Source organism: Desmodus rotundus, chromosome 13 (assembly GCF_022682495.2).
Source record: "Desmodus rotundus isolate HL8 chromosome 13, HLdesRot8A.1, whole genome shotgun sequence".
Classification (NCBI taxonomy): domain Eukaryota; kingdom Metazoa; phylum Chordata; class Mammalia; order Chiroptera; family Phyllostomidae; genus Desmodus; species Desmodus rotundus.
Window position 1 is genome coordinate 65,435,210 of NC_071399.1, and position 20,528 is coordinate 65,455,737.

Below are 20,528 nucleotides of genomic sequence, written 5' to 3' on the forward strand. Positions count from 1 at the left end.
GATATTAAAGTCCTTTAGAATACCCCCAGATGCACAGTCCTTCCCTCTCCCTCTGCCCAGTCCGGGGTACCGTGTCTCAGGAAAGGAAGTAGAAGTCCGTGATTCAGGCTCCCGGCACCATCAGCTGTGTGGCTGCTGCAACCTCCAGTTAACCCAAAGCCATGTGGCACCTTCTCATGGCCCAGCAGCAAGAGTCCTTCCTCCCCTTTCTTCCCGGCAAAGTCTCTCCTGCTGCCTAAGCTGTGTGGCAAAAAGCAGCACTCCAAAACCACAAGGTCCTCTCTACTCTCCTTCAGAATTGTGTGGTCCTTCCTATTTACTCCAGATCCTCGTGGCCCTCTCCCTTTTACTTCAGAACCTCATGACCCTCTTCCTCTCCCCTCAGAAACTCATGGTTCTCTCTCTCTATGGCTGCCACACCTAGGTTTAAATCCCAGTGCCCATCTTCCTTTGCAGCCCCATTTCCGACCCCTCCTACAGTCAGTTACACCTGCCAGCATCCCCCTATTCTTCCAGCTTTACTGGGCTGCCATAGTAAGTCTGGGCAGGTGTGGCCCCATGGCATGGAGCCAATCATCTCCAAGCTCTCACGCAGGCCCTGTAACCAGGGGGAGTTGCTTCCCAGTCCCATGGTGGGTGGAACTCGCTTCCATCCCCCTGGCTCAAAGCAGGGCCACAGCTATTTAACATATCTATGAAACCAGTTAAAGGCTATAGAAATGTTAAATGACTATGCCAGAGGTTAGCTGCAAAGCTCTTGCCATCCAAAACAGCTCTGAATGGCCCTGTTCCATGTGTCCCATCCCCCGTGGCTCAGGCCTGTGGGGGTGAGGACATCCTACATACATTTTTCTAATATTTCCTGGACACCCCGAGTCCTGGGCCCCATTACAAATCCCTTCTTGGGGCCCTCCTCTTGGCTGCACCCTGCTTCATTACTATTGTTTTCACTTTCCTTTCTTTGGGTTCATCTTGTTCCAACAGAACCCATTCACACAAGGCCATAGTTGCTGTCAGATTGAAGCAGGGTGCAGCCAAGAGGAGGGCCCCAAGAAGGGATTTGTGAATGGGGTCCAGGACTTGAGGTGTCCAGGAAGTATTAGGAAAATGTATATAGGATGTCCTCACCCCCACAGGCCTGAGCCAGGGGGGATGGGACACATGGAACAGGGCCCTTCAGAGCTGTTTTGGGTAGCAACAGCTTTGTAGCTAACCCCTGGCAATCATTTAACATATCTATAACCTTTAACTGGTTTCATAGATATGTTAAATAGCTGTGGCCATGCTTTGAGCCAGGGAGATGGGAGTGACTTCCACCCAAGGTGGGACTAGGAAGCAACTCCCCCTGGTTACAGGGCCTGCGTGAGAGCTTGGAGATGATTGGCTCCACGCCATGGGGCCACACCTGCCCAGACTTACTATGGCAGCCCAGTAAAGCTGGAAGAATAGGGGGATGCTGGCAGGTGTAACTGACTGTAGGAGGAGTCGGAAATAGGGCTGCAAAGGAAGATGGGTGCTGGGATTTAAACCTAGGCGCGGCAGCCATAGAAGGGGGAGGACCACAAGGTTTTGGGGGAGAAAAGAGGAGACCACGCGGCTCCAAAGTAAATGGGGAGGACCACAAGGTTTTGGGGGAGAAGAGAGTAGACAATGCGGCTCTGAAGTAAATACGGGGCCACATGGTTCTGAAGTAAATGGGAGAACCACGAGGCTCTGAAGCAAGTAGGTAGATAGAGGTCCATGCAGTTCTGAAGTAAATGGGGAAAAGTACCACACGGTTCTGAAGGAGAGTAGAGAGGACCACGAGGTTTTGGGGTGCTTCTTTTTGCCACGGGGCTTAGGCAGCAGGAGAGACTTTGCAGCCATAGAGAAAGGGGAGAGAGGACTCTTGCTGGTGGGCCATGAGAAGGTGCCACATGGCTTTGGATTAACTGGAGACTGCAGCAGCCACACAGCTGATGGTGCCAGGAGCCTGAATCATGGACTTCTACTTCTTTTCCTGAGACACGGTATCCCGGACTGGGCACAGGGAGAGGGAAGGACTGTGCATCTGTGGGTGTTCTAGAGGACTTTAGTATCTTATTGAAGACATTAGGTCATTATTCTAAGTTTGTGTAACTTTTAAATAAACAATTCCTTTCCTTTTCACCAGTCTCTGGCATTGAGAGACGTCTTTCCTCTGGCGGTGGGCATTTCGAACCTAGCAGGTGGGCGTGGGGGAAGGAACCTCCAGAGACAGAAAGGGGGAATCCTTTGTGTAATAATTTATCGTAAACCACCCCCTGCCTTGCTCTGTAACAAGATGATTTTCTTCTGCTTTCTCTCTTTCTAGGTTTCACCAACCACACTCCTGGCCCTTCCAGGCCTCATCAGGGCACTCGCTCTTCCTCATTCTGTATCTCCCTACACTGCTTATCTTCACCTGTGTTTTCCCTGGACTGGTGTGCAAACTTCGTGTGCTCTGTGCGTTTGTCTAATGCACTAGTCTTGCAGGATTGTTTGTTTCTTTCTAAAATGATGACATTGATTACTGTGATCTCTAAATTGAAAAAAAATATAGGGGCATTAATATTATTTTGCCTATTTTTGTGGCAGCAGTTAATTAAGGGGTGAAGAATCTGTAGGACCTCAATATATCTCAAATACATATGTTTGAAAGTTATACAATTCTCCTGCATCCTTTTGTAAAAGTTCAAGGTGTGACAAATGCATCTGTGAGTTGTATCCCATTATACACTATTCAATACTAAAAATTTAGTTTATTCAAATAAGTAGATTATTTTTGTATTTATTATAATGCTGCTGAATTTAAACTGATCACTTTATTATAAGTTGCATGCAGAAGCTTTTCATGATTCATCAGTATTTAGAATATGGAAATCATTTTTATTAACTTATTATAGGTCCACAGTTATTTATTGTATCTGTATTTTCAACCTTACACTATATTAATATATCAGACTTTATTTCATGTGTTATTTTTATCAAAGACAATTACAAAGAATCCTTAATGGAAATTAAAAAAAAAATAGAAGTATATGTAATTTGTAGGATCGACAAACATTATTTTTTAAATAAAAATATTCTTTACAAGTTCAACATTTAATTTAATATAATTAATTATTGCTGTGTACTCATTATAGCCTTTCACATGTCTATAAATATTCTAATCCATGTAAAGATTGAAATTTTAACACAAAAGTTATAATTTCTTATAAATTCATTACTACTTATATTTATATACATATATTCTGATATGTTTGTCACTTTTTAAAGATTTTATTTATTTATTTTTAGAGCGAGAGGAGGGGAGAGAGAAAGAGAGGGAGAGAAACATCAATGTGTGGTTGCCTCCCACTTGCACACCCCCTACTGGGGACCTGGCCTGTAACCCAGGCATGTGCCCTGACTGGGAATCAAACCAGCGACCCTTTGGTTTGCAGGCTGGCACTCAATCCATTGAGCCACACCAGCCAGGGCTGTTATTTTTTATTTGTGCCAAATTTTATGACATCTTTAGCATCTATGATTGAATAGATTTTGCAGACTGGAGATGCAAAAGTAGTCTAAAAACCCACCTGCTTCTTCTGAGAAGTACATGGAAGAAACAATCTATTCAAGGTGGAACTATCACAAACTTATAAATACTGTTTTTCCACTTTTCTCTCCTATTTTCCCCATGAGTAGGGTATGAAATGGGCTGGTCTCACATGAGAAATAGAAAAATCTGGACTGATATAATAAAGACATCTGGTGAAAATATAAATTATTTTATTATTAGGTAAGGATATAAAATATACATAAAACATTTTATCATTTTATTTGAAAATAACTTTTATTGGCATATATTGTGTATTTCTTTATCACCTCAAAGGCATTTACTTAAAAACAAATTCTGAGAATGCCATTCTGGAATATGCAATTTTGAAAACTAATTTTCAGAACAACAGTCTAACAAAATCCCCCTTAGAAATATCTCTGAATAAAAGCAAATTGATGGATGTATGCTTCCCATGCTGTTCAAAATCAAATGAATTTTTCACCAAATATTAAAGGAACTGGGATGTAGTTGCTTTTTTTTCCTGTTGCTATTGTTCTACATGGGGTAAGTTTCTTTCTCTTTCCTGAATATCAGCTTCTTAGCAAATTACAGAAATGGTTCACTTCTTTTCCAGCGTGCACATTATGTGAAAGGGAGCTTAGGCAGCATTTTTAGTTTTTAGTTTTTGTTTTTCAGCCATTTCATTCAACTTTTAATTTATGCAAAATTGTTTTTTGTTTTTGTTTTTTTACCTGCATGCTTGCTGGCTTAACAATGAATCATTGGAATTTCAACAGTGTCTGGCACACAGGAGAGCATCAATACATTTAAGGCATGAACAAATGACATTGTTGTATATTAAGCTAAGTGTCATATCTTCATATCTCTTACATTACTAATTTACTTTTATTTCTAAAAGAAATCATGAAGTCCTAACCTCAACATTCTGATATTATAGAAACATATATTAAAGTCTCACAAAATTTTTATTGTATACCAAAAGATCATTTTCAACAATTTAGTTTTCCCAATGTATTTTGAATTCTGTTTTTTGAAAAATGTACCTGTTCTATTTTCCAGATGAGGAAAATTCTTAAAAAGAATTGTAAGAAAATATAAGAAAATTCTTATGTTTTATATTTAAAATATTAATCTGTAAATTATTTACTTTGGGGTTTATCTTTATTTAAAATACCACTAGCCAGATATTACCATATCAAGAAAAAACTCTTAAACATAATTGCTATTGATATTTTTGTAAATATGGAATGCAACAGTAAGATGCTAATTTCAAACACCTTTTTTATGGTGCATGTGACTCATACCGTGTGAATCTAATTTTGAAATATAGAGAAAATATTTAGGGATTGAACAGAGATATATGAACAAGAACATACAGGTACATAGCAAATGTGACTTTTTATTCCACAGGCTAAAACATGAGAACAAATATAATAGACAAACGAATATTGGCTTTTTATTAGAATTAAGCTTCAAAGTGACATAAATTCATAGGCTAAGGAAAACAAATCTCAAAGCAAAAAACACACTATGAACAAAATATGCACAATTTTGTACCATTTTTGGTTTAATAAGCATGCTGCACATTCATAGAAAAAACAATGAAGACCTAAAAATATACCTTTAACACATGTACAAGCCGGCAAAAAAGCACCTCAGTTTTTATGCTAATTGCAAAGCACACCAGCATTAACACTGAGTCTGAAGAGCAGAGTTACAAATTCCCCATTTCTCAAATGCTTTTATCACTTGCTTGTTTAAAAACATACTCCTTACCCTATCCCAGTCACAGGCACCTCTCCATAACCACAACCCTGCCTCAGGCACTTTGCGTGTCAGAGACTACCATCTGGAAGTGGGGCGTGTACACTAAATGGGTTTTAACAGAAACGATTGCATTTGTTTTCTCCAGAGGGAAGAACCCCGAACTGCAAAGACTCTGAGCACAGCACTGCCTTTTGCAGAAGGAGAGTCTGCCCTACCTCTCCGCTATACGCACACTTACCACCAGCTGTTTTATGCACTCCTGGCTCCCCAGCTGAGACAATTAGGGAACAGGATTTGGCATTCTGTATAAATATGAGATAAGACTCTGGAACTATTTCCAGGTTGGCAGAGCATGAGGTCAAAAACAAGGCTTTGCTCCTGAATAAAGACGTTTTAATCTTATAGGCAATGATCGAGGAATGAAAAGGCAGATGTTAAGAGGATAATGTAGGAAACTATGGAATTCTGGCCGTCAGCAAAATATTGTAAATGAAGTTAATTACAGAATAGTAGCTGCATCCTATAAAACAGGAAAGAAGAGAAAATGCTAAATGTTTGGGTAGCGGTGACAGATTGAGATATTTTGCTCTGTATTATGTTTTTCCTGTACACTGCATCTAGCTAAATACCATCCATTTTTAAGTGCATTTCACTTTGGTTCTGTCATCTACCAGCATGCTGAGTCTGAAGCCCTGTAAGGAAGATAGCATGGGGGACAGGAATTTTGAAAATGATGCATGAGGTAAGGGTGTGCTCTTTAACAGAACTATTGTTAGAGTTTAAAAATAAATTAAACAAAAAATGTTTGGTGATATTTTAGCTTCAGTGATTCTATCCAGTGAGCATTCTCACCTTTATAATTTGTTTTCTACATAGAAAATCTGAAAATAGATACACCAGTATACTAATTGTTATGTTCATAGTATTGAAACAATTACTTTTCACTTTGCTTTAAATTTTTTTATATGTTATTTTTATCAATGTCTATTTTTAAATGGACAAATAAAATAAAACATAGTCTATTTTTCTTTCTCCTACCATATGAAAACAGTGATTGATGGTACTTTAAGTGGGCTTAAATGTTTGTTTCTAAGGAAAATTTTCATATGTGCAGATGATTCCAAAAGCTGTATTTCTGACTCTAGTATTTAATTCAAATTCTACACTGATATCAATATTCTTTACCTCATTAAGACAAACATCTCAAAGCTGAAAAAGCCAAAACAGAAATCTTGATTCTGCCATTCCTCAAATTGGATGTCTACCAGTCTCTTAATTTTGCAAAAGACATTAGCATCCAATTATTCAAGGCAATATTAGCAGCAAGTTTAAAAACGTAATATTATTGTGCTGTCCTCGATGCTTCTCTTCTCCAACCACAGTCTTCAAAATTTATTTCTTCAGAAAATCCCACTTATATTAGCTCCAAACATATATGGACTGTGGCCATATTCTTACATATGTTCTAATACCATCTTAATAAAAGCCATTGGCAGCTACACTGGAATTTCTGTAATAAAGAAGAAAAGGAAGGAAGGAGGGAAGGAAAGAAACAAGGAAGGAAGCAAGCAGCGAGGGTGGGGAAAAGGAGAGACTGAAACTCCTTTTTCTAGCGAATGAAAACCTTATGTGGTCTGGCCCCAGGTACATACATCATCACTTTTCATCTCACTTACCTGTTAAACCCCTACTACAGTTTTAGTTTTTCAACCATGATAAGCTCTGAAGTACTTAAAAGTTTTTGAAACAGGTATTCTGATTTCCTGGAATATTCTTCCTTCTCCTTTCTCTCTACTTTATTCCTTATACTTCAAATTTCTTCTTAAATGTCATCCTTTTGCCCAACCACTTAAAAAAAGAGTCACTATCACATCACTTACTGAAATTCCCAGTACAGCACTTAGCACTATTTCACGTATGTCACACACTCACACACACACAGTTTATGTCTCCTTATTACTATAGAAACTCTTTAAGATCCAAGATCTTAATTGCATTGAGTACCACTGGATTTTAGTCATTCAAATAGTGACTGGCAAATAACTTTCATTCAATGAATATTTGTTGGGTAAGTGAATGAGTGAATAAGACTAGAAGCTCATTATTCTAACACCTTAAAATGTATCATTTTTATAAGCAGACTAATGTTATTATATTTATTTCAAGTTTTGACTCAAGCCAGTTATAGCTGGAATAAATTTCTTTCATTGGGAAACTGGAAAAATTTACTTACTTTAACAAAATATCATACAACTTTTAGTATTGATAGATTATTCTTAAAATACGTTATTACATTAATATAAAGTATGGTAACCAAGTTATATGCTGATACACTATATAAATATTTTAATATTTGCTTGAATATTCATATTATTAACATTTTTAAACCATAGTTAATTTTAAAATTCTCGTTGTTTGAATATTTTTCTTAGCTAACTTTCAGTAAATGATCTTACACATTGCATCACATTCTACTAGTGTATATCTTGCATTGATCGGAGTTCTATGTTTTCTCCTAAATAGATTTGCTGGGCTGGAAACAAGCATAAAAGCGACAATAATATGCAGCTCTTGCAAAATAAAATGAACAGTGGTAACCTCATGAAGAATATATACATTTAAATAATGACACAGAATTGCTGGCGAGCATGTGGAGAAAAGGAACCCTAGTGCACTGTTGGTGGGAATTCAGACTGGTGCTGCCGCTGTGGAAAGCAGTCTGGAGACACCTCAAAAATTAAACATGGATCTGCCTTTTGATCCAGCGATCCCACTTCTGGGGATATATCTGAAGAAACCCAAAACACTAATCAGAAAGAATATGTGCCACGACCTGGAAACAGCCTAAGTGCCCATCAGTAGATGAGTGGGCAAAAAGCTGTGATACATTTACACAACGGAATCCTACTCTATCATAAAAAAGAAGAAACTTTTACTTTTTGCAACAGCTTGGATGGACCTGGATATTATTATGCTAAGTGAAATAAGCCATTCAGAGAAAAGGATTTACCATAAGATCTCACTTACATGTGAAATCGAACTGGGTGGAGGTGGGAAAAGCAGGGGGAAATGGGGACATCTGTAATAGTGTTAATAATATAAATAAATGAATGAATACATGTACAGAAATGGAAACGTCTAGGAAATATCAGAATAATCTTGTGCACCACAATCAGGGACTGATCAAGATATTTTCTTCTAGAAGATACTTGGTAAACAATAGTTGTTATTTTTATATGATTAACTGGGCTTATCATCTAAGTAATGGTTAACATATTACATTGTGTTTCCTGATCTCTATATGCCTTAAGTTTTTCTCTTAGGGCAATGTTAAGAACTTGTATTTCCTTATATAAAGATGATGGTCATTGATAAATTATTTTTATAATGTGCTGTCAATCTTTATTGATTAAAAAATACATTAGTTCTAAAGATTACCAGCAATTGAAGAGCAATTAAGTGGCATGTTCTGATCGTTTTTTAAATGAAGCATTTCTGGCTATTAGCACAAAGAAAATGATTTCTTAAGATATGGTGACAGTACTAAAAGATCGATCCTTTAATGCTATGGGAAAGCAAGTGTGTGTGTATAGTAATTTTTTAAAAATGACATTAATACTTTTAGTCATTTTAACCTGTCTTCATATACTGTTCTAGCTATACTACCTAAAAGTGTTATTGTCCAGTTGTTAAAAAGGATAAATTTTATTGCTGTGAATTGCTCAAAAAGTAAGCTAGATGGTGCTAAAGAACACACTTCTATTTATTACGTGATCACATTTACAATATAATGGTTGTTGGTAGGATGAATGAAAAGGTAGAGAGACCCATTACATGGACCTGTACTTTGGGATTGCACTTTGAAGTAAACACAAAAGTTTACAAAGAAGTCAGACTCAAGAATGGGGGGATATTAAAAAGCAGAATACATTCATAAGCTTGTATTGAAGTGTAATACCCCACAATCACAGAGTAATTGTCACTCTGTATAGCAAGGGTATGTCAAATTTCTACAACAAACATGTTACTATTCTTCTGACAAATCTATGTTAAAAGGATGTTTGCATTGTTTTGGGAAACTTTTTTTTTCATGCACATAATTTTAAAAAATGAATTGCAGGCTTAAATTGATAAACTACAACAGGGGCAGGCCAAATGTTTACTTAAGGTATTATGTCCAACTCATCTTAATATTACTATTAACCCCACCTATACTTATTTCTGAAGGAAAATTTGTTTTCCGATTAAAAATGTCATTGTTTTGTCAAATTAAAGGAGTCTTTTTAGATTAAACCAACCTCCCTTAGGGCTGTCTCAGAAGCACCACTTGCTGATTTGAATGGTTTGATCATTTGCTGACAAGGGGTCTAAAGGGCAGCTGGACCTTTGGGTTTCAGTTTTAGCTTTCTGGGACTCAGGGTCTTTATTCCCCCAAACGATAGTGTGATAACACAATTTCTATTTTAGCCATTTTGCTAGGTACCAAATGACGGTATCTCATTTTGGTTTCGACTTTCATTTCCATAACTGGTAGTGGTGCTAAATGTATTTTCATTGAACATTGTTTTTAACTTGAGACACCACCATGGGGCCTTACACATTGCACATGTTGCATACATATCTATGAAAATAACAGATCCTTCAGTCTATGAATACTGTATATTATCTTATACTCACAAGATCATCCACGGTTATATACAAATGGAAAGATGTGCTTGGTTCAGGAAAAACATCTTTTTAATGAATGCCATAAAAATAGCAGTTGATCATCAGCATCAGGAGTTATAAGATTATGTGCCGTTTTTCAAGTAAGTGATAAGTTTTTATGTGCTTTTTGTAAGGACGTAGGTTGGAAAGTGCAGAAAATGAAAGGAGCATTGCAAAGAGAGTCGCTTAAAATAGAATTAGGAGGGTATTAAGGGCTCGTGCCCCCTGCAGCCTGTGTACTTCTCGTGCCTCAGTTCCCAGAGGTGTCATTAAGTTGTTAAACTGAGCCCCAAACCTCCTGGAACCATAAACACCCTGGGACCATAAACATCCTGGAGCAACAACGGCTACATGGACACTCACAGACTTTACTTTCTTGCAGTTTTTGCCTCCCTTATTTGCATACTGGATTTAACTGACCACTGCTTACCTAACCAGCAATCCTTCATTTGCATGAAAGGATTAACTTTTGTGGTTTCAGCCTCTATAAACACTACCTTTCTTTGTTCTTTGCAAATCACGCTCTAAATTACTACCTAAAGCTACATACCTCAGATTGCGATTCTTTGCTCAAATATTTTTTCTTTATTATAGCCTAAACCTTTTCTTCTTTTTGTTAATAGTTGATAGTGCATGCCATATTCTCAAAGGGAAGTAGCAGCTGTGTTTTAAAGGGAGGGACTGCTCAGGGAATTGAGGGAATAAAATATTTCTCTAAGAATAGGCCAAAGTTTACCATAGCAAATGTGGACTCTATTATCTCATAATTTTTGTGGTGAAAGATACTTAAAATTAAATTACCATCCTGGTTACTTAGGATTATCCTTGCTTAAAAATTGCATAGAACAGCCCTGGCTGGTGTAGCTAAGTTTTTTGAGCTCGGGCCTGCAAAGCAAAGGGTAGCCATGTTTGATTCCCAGTAGGGGCACATGCCTGGGTTGCGGGCCAGGTCCATCCCCAGTAGGAGGCATGTGCAACAGGCAATCACACACTGATATTTCTCTCCATCTCTTTTTCCTTCCCTTCCCATTTCTCTAAATGTAAATAAATAAAATATTTTTTAAAATTGCATAGAACATGTTGACAACAGGTACACAACAATAGAGTACAACAATTAAAAATCAACAGATAAAGAATAAATTCATGGAAAAACAAACTGAGCTTTGTTGAAATTTTAACATAATAAAACAATCTCTTATGTAACATGTAGTATGGTTATTAAATCAATATTAAATCCCTCTACCCCAAATACTACACTTGAGGCTGTCTTTATGCTTATTTTGATTTTGTTTAATTCAATACATTTGTAAGAAGTTTTCCAAAATAAAAACTTGTGGCTGCTTTCTCCAGTATCCTTCTCAATCCTCTACATGAAGGAAAAGATGAATAAACTGACAACATTTCTTATTCTACTTGAAGGTAACCAAAGCTTTTTGCAGAAGCCAAAATGTGAATGAAACACACACATACACATATAAAGTGAATTGTAAAGTGCAGAAATTCAGAGCAGATGGATCAGTTCTGCTAGTAAGACCATAACAAAATCATCTTTTCAGACTTGATGCTGTTGTTTGTTCATTCAAAGCATGCATCACAGACCATCCCAGCAGTTCAAAATCAAATATACAGATGAAGCTGGGTGTAATGTTAATCATGTAAAGCAAAATTTAAAGATTTCAGTTTCACACAGCAGTATGCGCCATATGTACGTTAAATATGGGAATACAACATCCATCTAGCTAATTGAAAAATAGACATTGAATAAATTTTACATTAAGGAACATATAATTAGAGTGATGCCCCCAAATGCTTGATTTACTTAATGAGAAGCTGTTTAGCAAGATGAACTCTTACAATGGAGTGAATATTATTAGAGATCATTTCCATATTATAATTTTCCTTTAATATCTTTCACCTAAGAAGACATCTTTAGGAAACACTAATAACGGTGACAGAACTGATCTGCATTAATCTTTCAAAATTTTAAGAACATTATTCTTAATTCTGACAAAAACTATAATCCTTATATAAGTTTTAATAGTATAATTCCTTCTAAGACACTGAATGCTATTATTAGTAATATAATCATGTTCTCAACTGCCATTAAGTGGATGCAAGCACACCTCAGCAATGAAAATGTAACTTGGTATTGACGGTAATAAATCAAAAACTATGGACCATGTTCATTACTTGTTATTCAGTTTGGGACTAAGTGGTGAAGAGTAGAAATGGTGGAGCTCCTTACATGCGGTTTAAATAGGCTGAGACCAGTGACTGTGCTTCATGTAACAGAAAGTCAATTCAGGATTCTGCGTCCACTATCAAGGCATTTCCTTACAGGACAAAGGAAGAGAATTTGGCAACATTATAAATAAAAGCTCATCGAATTGCATTTTATTCCAACTGCATTCAATAAATAACTTTTTCTTGATGTAGAAGCTTTAAAATTCCTTAGCAAATGTTAACATATTGAAAAATGTGAGAGAGCAGTGTCTTGATTTATTTTTGCCCTGTCCCTAAGCCTGCAATTTTATTTACCTCTTGGAGGGACTCAATATCATTTTCACATGGAAAATATTAAATGTTCAATTGGCCACTAGACTTATAAACACAGTGTGTTTTTCATAAAATGAACACTTTGGTTTGTACATTTACCTTCTTCAAAAAATTATCTTAAACATATAGTTTAAGAAATCTCCTTAAAACTCACATGACAAGCAGAATTCTAATATGACACAAGATTTCTGCCCCCTTGCGTGCACGTCCTGTGTATTTCCCTCCTGTTGAGTGTAGCTGGGACCCGTGACTGAATAGCAGACGTTTTGTTTTGTCCAGTACATCCACAGAGAATTTTGTCCACACCGACCCGCCTACCAAACCCTACGTACCATTAGAAGAAAGGCTTCTTGCCATGAGGCAAGAATGGTTATTTTTAACAATACAACCACAGTGCAAGAATTGGAACAATAAAGTATGATACATTTTTTATTAAAAATATATTAATCCTGTGAACCAAAAGTATAAATAAACGTGTGGGCTATGTGTTCCCAGGGATGTTTTCTAAGTGTGAATATTTTGCACAGGACTGAAAATCACAGACCATTAGGCATGGACCAAATATGTTCATGGCCACGTTAGATAGGACCACATTTCAAGGACCTTTGGCATGGACCAAATGTCTCTACAGACATTTTGGAGAAGACTAAATATCTTGCAAAACCTATAAATAAGGTAAATGGATTTCACATATGTACTTAAGATCTCTCATCAATTGTTAAGCAACGGAAATGTTATCCCTGGTTTTGGTTGTGGGATGATCAAGTCTTGCGAAAGAAGCACTGGATATTAAAGAAAAAAGCAAGCAAAATAGGACCAGAAACATGGAAATAGAGAACAAATTGACAGTGATCAGAGACGGGGGATGGTGAGGGAAAGAAGGGGAAGGGTTAAGTCAAGAAACATGTATAAAGGACCCATGGACAAAGGCAATCTGGGAGAGGATTGAAGTTGGGAGGTGGGGGATGGGAAGGGCAGGAGAGAGTAATGGGGAGAAAATGGGAACAACTGTAATTGAACACCAATAAAAATTAAAGTATAGAATTAAAAAAATAAATAGAAAAAAAAGACAAGAAGCAGTAGCAGACACTCTTTTTGACCTTAAAACAGAAAATCACCGTGTTGTGGAGAAGACCATGTAACAGGGTACTAGGTGATCTCCAGAAGCTGTGGCCTCAGTTCTGCTTGAAAGAATTTACAATAACTAGTGAACTTGGAAGAGAACCCTGAGCCTCAGAGAAGATTGCAGCCATTGCCACAACCTTGCCTGAAACCTTGTGAAGACCCTGAGCCAGGGACCATTCACGTGATATCCAAATCTGCCTTATAGAACCTGGATTTTGTTATAAGCCACAAAATTTGTGTTGTTTTATTAGATAGCAAATGTAACCACTCTTTCTTTAAAAAAAAAATACTAACAGACCAAATCATCCATGACTGAGGGACTTCAATTGGACAACCCAGGAATAGATCAAAATTGACAAAAATATAAAGACTCTAGGACATTTTGAGAGTTCTGAATAAAACAGAAATAGAGATTTAGAAGTAATTTTTTTCTAGACTTTAAATTACATTCTCAATGATACTCCTACATAGAATAAGAATCAGAAATCTGAACATGAGCAAACATGATTTTTTATTTTGGTGGTCTGTATAGATTTGTTATAAATTTCTTCTAGAGTATGTGAAAATCCGTAAATATAAACCTAAAATTTATCTTGTGAGTATATACACAAAGCATGACATACACAGAAGCAAATTCTACACTTAAGCAAAAAAAAAAAAAAAAGAAAGAAAAGAAAGCATGCAGACATTCATGCATTTGTAAATCACCTTTAACTAAACACATATATTTGACTGACTAAGGGTTAAAAAGACTCTCAAAAAGCAGTAGAAAGAAACTTACAATATAAAACTGTGAACTGATGCTTGGTGAAGTGGTACTTAACCAATCAGTTGAAGAGTTATTCTTTTTATTAAGTTTCACTTTCCACTTCTTATCTTTTCTACTTACCTCATAGATTAATATATTCAGCCTCATTAAAGAAACATTACCAGACTATGTGATTAAAATAGCATTAGAATATTCTAGTTTATTTAAAAAAAAATAAAACAACAATTTTGTATTGGTGGTGGTTACTCTGTATTCTCAGATCTGAATTTGAGCCTATTTACAATGGCTAGAAGTGAGAGCCAAAAGGAAGAGAGATTTTACCTCCAAAAATTTTTGCTTAAAAAAGCTTTTTTTATTGTACTTACTTCACTATCAGTGTGTGTGTGTGTGTGTGTGTGTGTGTATACATGAGAAAAATTCAAAAACAAACTGAAGGCACAGGACAGCTAGCAAAAACAGGCAGAAATTGGAGGAAAATCCTTTGAATGAAAAGAAGTATGCTCCTGATGGCATGTCCAGGATGGCACAACCACTAGAGAAGCCGCTGAAGGGGAGCAGCCCTATTTGGTTGAGATGTCAGTTCAACGTGATTGCATCGGAATGAACATGAAGCATTTTCTTTCCCACTTAGAGAAGGTGAAGTTCTCTCTTTTCTTACAGATCTCAGAAAAATCGGGTGAAGAGAAAGTGGTCTGGCTGTGGACTAACTGCAGCTTCATGAAGCTCCTCCTTTTCTAGTTCCTGATCCACTGGCCTCCTTATTGTTTCCTCTTTGGGTATAGGCTAAAACTTTCACCTGATTTAATTCTCATTTTCAAATCTCAGCAAGCCATCTATTTCTGTGGGGAAAGTTTCTCTTTAAGCTCCAACAAAGATCAGTTCATCTGTTTCATAGTTTTAAGTGCTTCTTAATAATAAACTTACAGTTTGTGATTTAAACATTTTTTGAGAGATAGTTTTGATGAATACCTGTCTCCTATTTTCTTATGCCATCTATGACATGACCTTGCATACAGTATAAGTGATAAATTACTATTCCTTATGTTTCTGTGGCATTGTAATCTTTTCCAATATGTACAGATGTAATTCATCTGCACTTGTAAGAAAATTAAGAATATTTAAATCATCATTGGAGGTGAGAATATATACAATATCTCTAGACTGTGATAAGGTAATAAGGAAGACTTCATAGTAAGTGGTAATGGATTTGTAATAGAACCCATTTGCTTTGTTTTGGAGTTTTCTCTATTTTAGCTCAGCGGCTTTGGCAATGACATGGAAAAAGGAAGGTGGATAAGTTTATGGGAAATAGGGTTTCTCACCACAAAAATAAAAAGGCCTTGGAATTTATTTGTTCTCCCTCTCTTAAGGTTTTCTTACATAATCGTACTGTAACATTACCTCAATTTTCTATACTTTTGTACTGATATGAATCATAACCATAAACAATGTATTTATTTTTCAAATAATTACTGTGTAAAGCAACATACAAATAATTACAGTTAAACCTACATTCTCGGACGTTTGCCATCTCGAACAATTAGTTCTCGACCAAGTTGTTCACACACAAATAAAACTTCAGTTCTCTACTCGACGTGTCTTCCATGCTGATAACTGTATGATTAGTCAGGAGCCTCTCGGGCAACAAAGAATGTGTGGCCATGATTATAGTTTTTTTTCTGAGCAAATCACTTTTTGAACAGACTTCTGGAACAAATTAAGTTCGAGAATCAAGGTTTCACTGTATTTTGCCTTCTTGTCCTATAGGTGTAGATTAAAAAGTTTTCGGCTTTTTGTTGTTGTTGCGATGCATGTGTACTGGTGCTCCTAGAACAAATTTTAAAATCAGAGACTTTCCAAAAGTACAATTTTGAGGACGCGGACTACCCAATCCACATTTTATTTTGTTCTATGCAATTGGTATTGAAGAATATAAGGCTGGTCCACATAAACAAAACAAAACAAAACAAAAAAAACAGAGTTCGTTATAAATAGTAACTACCCATAAAACAAGACTTCTTCAACCATTACAATCCCTGTTCACTTACACAGAACTACCTCCTAACCTTTTGAAGAAACCTCCATGGATACCGGAGTGCACTCTGTATGCTAGTAAGCTACCGGTCATCAAAATCTTTGCGTTTCATGTTTCCAACTGTCCTGAACTATTTTTGTCAGCTGTAGGGAATTCAAGAGGACCCACCGTATTCATCAGTTCCACAAATCAGTGGAGAGTTCCTTGGGTCTGCTTCATGGTTAATGTAAACCTAAAATCATCACAGAAGTGAAGAGACGTCCTTTGCTACTCTATCAGAGAGCGCACATGCTAATGCTCGTTAGTTTGAATAACCTGTGTAAAGCCTCAAAGCATCATAATGCTAAATTACATCGATAACTGTTGTCTGAAAGGAATCTATATTTCGATCATTGAATGTTCATAATAAAGGTATGCATTTTAAACATAAGCATTCTTGAACATCCCTTAGAATAGGTTAGAAAATGCAAAGTTTATGGGCACACTTAATTTTTTTCACATGAGTTATAAATTGCATGTTTTAGAAATCCCTAACCAACATCTTGGAAGCAAAACAAAAGCACATTTTATTTCATTTATCACATGGCCTCCACCTACTTAAAAACGCAATTCAAAATATTTTTATATATTGAAAAAAGTACTTAACCTTATCACTAAAATCAGCAGATGCTGGCGATGAGAACATATGGTTCTTCCATGGTACCTAAAATTAAACTTTAAAATGCTACCATTTGCCTCAACTTTTTTGTATAAAAAATCCATTTGTAGCTTTTATATCTCAACATTACATTGTTATGTTTCATTATCTCCTTAGGGAAAAGATCATTTCAATGTCTTTTTCATCAGTCTTGCATTGAACTATCACACAGAAAAATGATAGACTTTAAGTTAATAGGGAACAATTAGAAATTATACTTTTTAACCCTGGCTGCTTATTTAATTTTAATGCTATTACATTAAATTAATGTAATAAAAACCAATCATTCTATAATATGGCTTTGTTGTAGAAGATCACAGCAACTTAAGAAAATAAACTTAGCTTTTGTGCCATTTGATACGATACCTGTGACATGTGGAGGCTAAACAAGTGAAGAAAGGTCTCTGGTGACCTCTTTCATATTGGGTTGACCGAAAAGCCCTTTTAATTTTCTTTCTGTAAAATAAAAGATACCTTTTCCCCAAAAGTTATTTCTCCAATAACTTTTATTATTTGGATATTTGGAGTATGGCAGCTATCTCTCATGTGGTATAATGCAGATTGTTCTCAATAAATACCTCAATTTGATTGCTACCAACTTCAGTTGGTCTACCCAACTGTGCAACATTGTCCAGGAAGAAATCACCAGCAGCAAACTTCGCAAACCACTTTTGACATGTTCAATCAGTCCCAGCTTTTCTCCATACACTGCACTAATCTTTTCTTTTTATTTCAGTTGCAGTTTTACCTTTCTTAAAATAATAAAGCATAATATGCCCAAAATGTCACTAATATTCTTCCATATTCAATATTAAAATGGCCACACAAAAATTCACCATTTTTTTAAATACATGCTGATACAACAGCTGTCATAGTGCAATCTAACAAAATTGTTTTGAATGAAGTTAAAGGCAATTAAATGCTTCTAGATCCATTTTAATGGGACAAACCAAGTGAACTCTTTGACCAACCCAATAGTAACAGTGTTAATTGAAATATAGCATGACTCTAAGCAACATGTTTTATAATCTTGTTTTTCATTGGTTGAAAAGAAAAATCTTTCTGTACTATTTAAATCACTGAATTCAATATACTCCATATACATTTTTTTAAAGTATAGTATTTTAAATTAAATTTATTGGGGTGACATTGGTTAATAAAATTACTTAGGTTTCAAGTTTATAATTCTATGATATATCATCCCTATATTGCATTATATGCCCACCACCCAAAGTCAAATCTTTAATAATTATGTCAGGCATATTGTTTTACTTGTATTTAAAATAATCAGCCCTGAATGGTGTGGCTAAGTGGTTTGAGAGCCAGCCTGAAAACTGAAATGTCACTGTTTGGACTAGCAATCAGGAAACATGCCTGAATTCCCAGTTGGGGGAGTGTGAGAGGCAACCAATGAGTTGCTTCTCTCCTTTTCCTCCCTCTCTTCCCCTCTCTAAAAATTAATAAATAAAATCTTTAAAAAACAGTAAAAGATATTGGCTTCATTGGTAATTAACTGTTGAGGCAAAGATAAAAAATTGTATTCTAATAATGACTAGTCTTTTAATCTAGTTTATTGAGTGATATTTAAATTAAGTCATAAGTTAGGAAGTAATTTAAAGATTTAACAGTGTCTTCAATAGTTAAATGTGCTTTCGACATAACTATGATTCTTAATTACAAACAGTAAAAACACTTTAACAAATTATTTTATATGTAACACCAATTTAAATATGCAAGTATATCAGCTTTATGTTTATGTATATTTACAAATAATGTTTTGTACTTGCAGATAATATTGTTGGCAAAATATATTCTCAATTTAAAAAATAATTTTCACTTGGAATATGCAAATGAAGATTTGCAGTACAGAATCCAGTTACTTTTTTTTGAGAGATGATGTTGTAGAAGTGGAAAGAAAGTGAAGGAAAAGAAAGAAAGAAAGAACGAAAGAAAGAAAGAAAGAAAGAGAGAGAGAGAAGGAGGAGAGAGGGAGGGAGGGAGGAATTAAGTGAGGGAGGAAGGAAAGAAAGAAAGAAGAAGGAAAGAAAGAAAGAAGAAAGAAAGAAAGAAAGAGAGAGAAGGAGGAGAGAGGGAGGGAGGGAGGAATTAAGTGAGGGAGGAAGGAAAGAAGGAAAGAAGGAAAGAAGGAAAGAAGGAAAGAAAGAAAGAAAGAAAGAAAGAAAGAAAGAAAGAAAGAAAGAAAGAAAGAAAGAAAAGAAAGAAAGAAAGGAAAAGGAGGGAGGGAAAGAAAGAGCAATCCAATTAAACAATACGCAAAAACTTGAATAGACACTTCTCCAAAGAGGACGTACAGATGGCCAATAGACATAAGAAAAGATGCTCAATGTCATGAATCATCAGAGAAATGAAAATTAATACCACCATGAGATACTGTCTCACACCTGTCAGAATGGCTATCATCAATAAATCAACAAACAACAAGCACTGGAGAATATATGGAGTAAGGGGATGCCTTGTGCACTGTTGGTGCAATGTAGACTGGAACAGCCACTGTGGAAAGAAGTATGGAGATACCTCAAAAAATTAAAAGTGGATCTGCCTTTTGACCCAGAGATCCCGCTTCTGAGAATATATCAGAAGGAACTCAAACAGGAAAAAAAAGAACATAATCACCTCTATGTTCATTGCAGCATTATTTGCAATCACCAAGATATGGAAGGAGCCCAAGTGTCCATCAGTAGATGAGTGGATAAAACAACTATGGGACATTTACACAATTAAATACTTGGTACTTCTCAGCCATAAAAAAGAAGAAAATTTTACCCTTTATGACAGTATGATTGGACCTGGAGAACATGTTAAGTGAAATAAGCCAGTCAGAGAAACACCAGTACCATACGATTTCACTCATATGTAGAATCTAATGAACAGACTGAATTAACAAGAAAAAGTGGGACAGACTCATAGACGGGGAGCATGAGAAAAAAAAAAAAAGGAAAGGGAAGGAAGGAAGGAAGGAAGGTTATAACTTTAAAATATTTTATACCAGTACTGCTAATCAATAATTAATCATTATATTTGCCTAACTTAATATGTATATTAATTTTAATACTTACTATAAGCCACTATTATTCTTATAATAGATTTATGTGTTTTCTATCCATTAACAAATATTTTATTTCTTTTATTTTCATTATTAAAAGAATGCTGTCTTAATCCTAATGGCTTTATGATCTCTTCCTATTAAACTCTATAGTAAATTTTCTATTAAATCTGTAGTAAACAGCATTTTAAATTAGTGATAATGTTAAATCAACACATCATTGTGTGATACTGTTCTTATTTACTA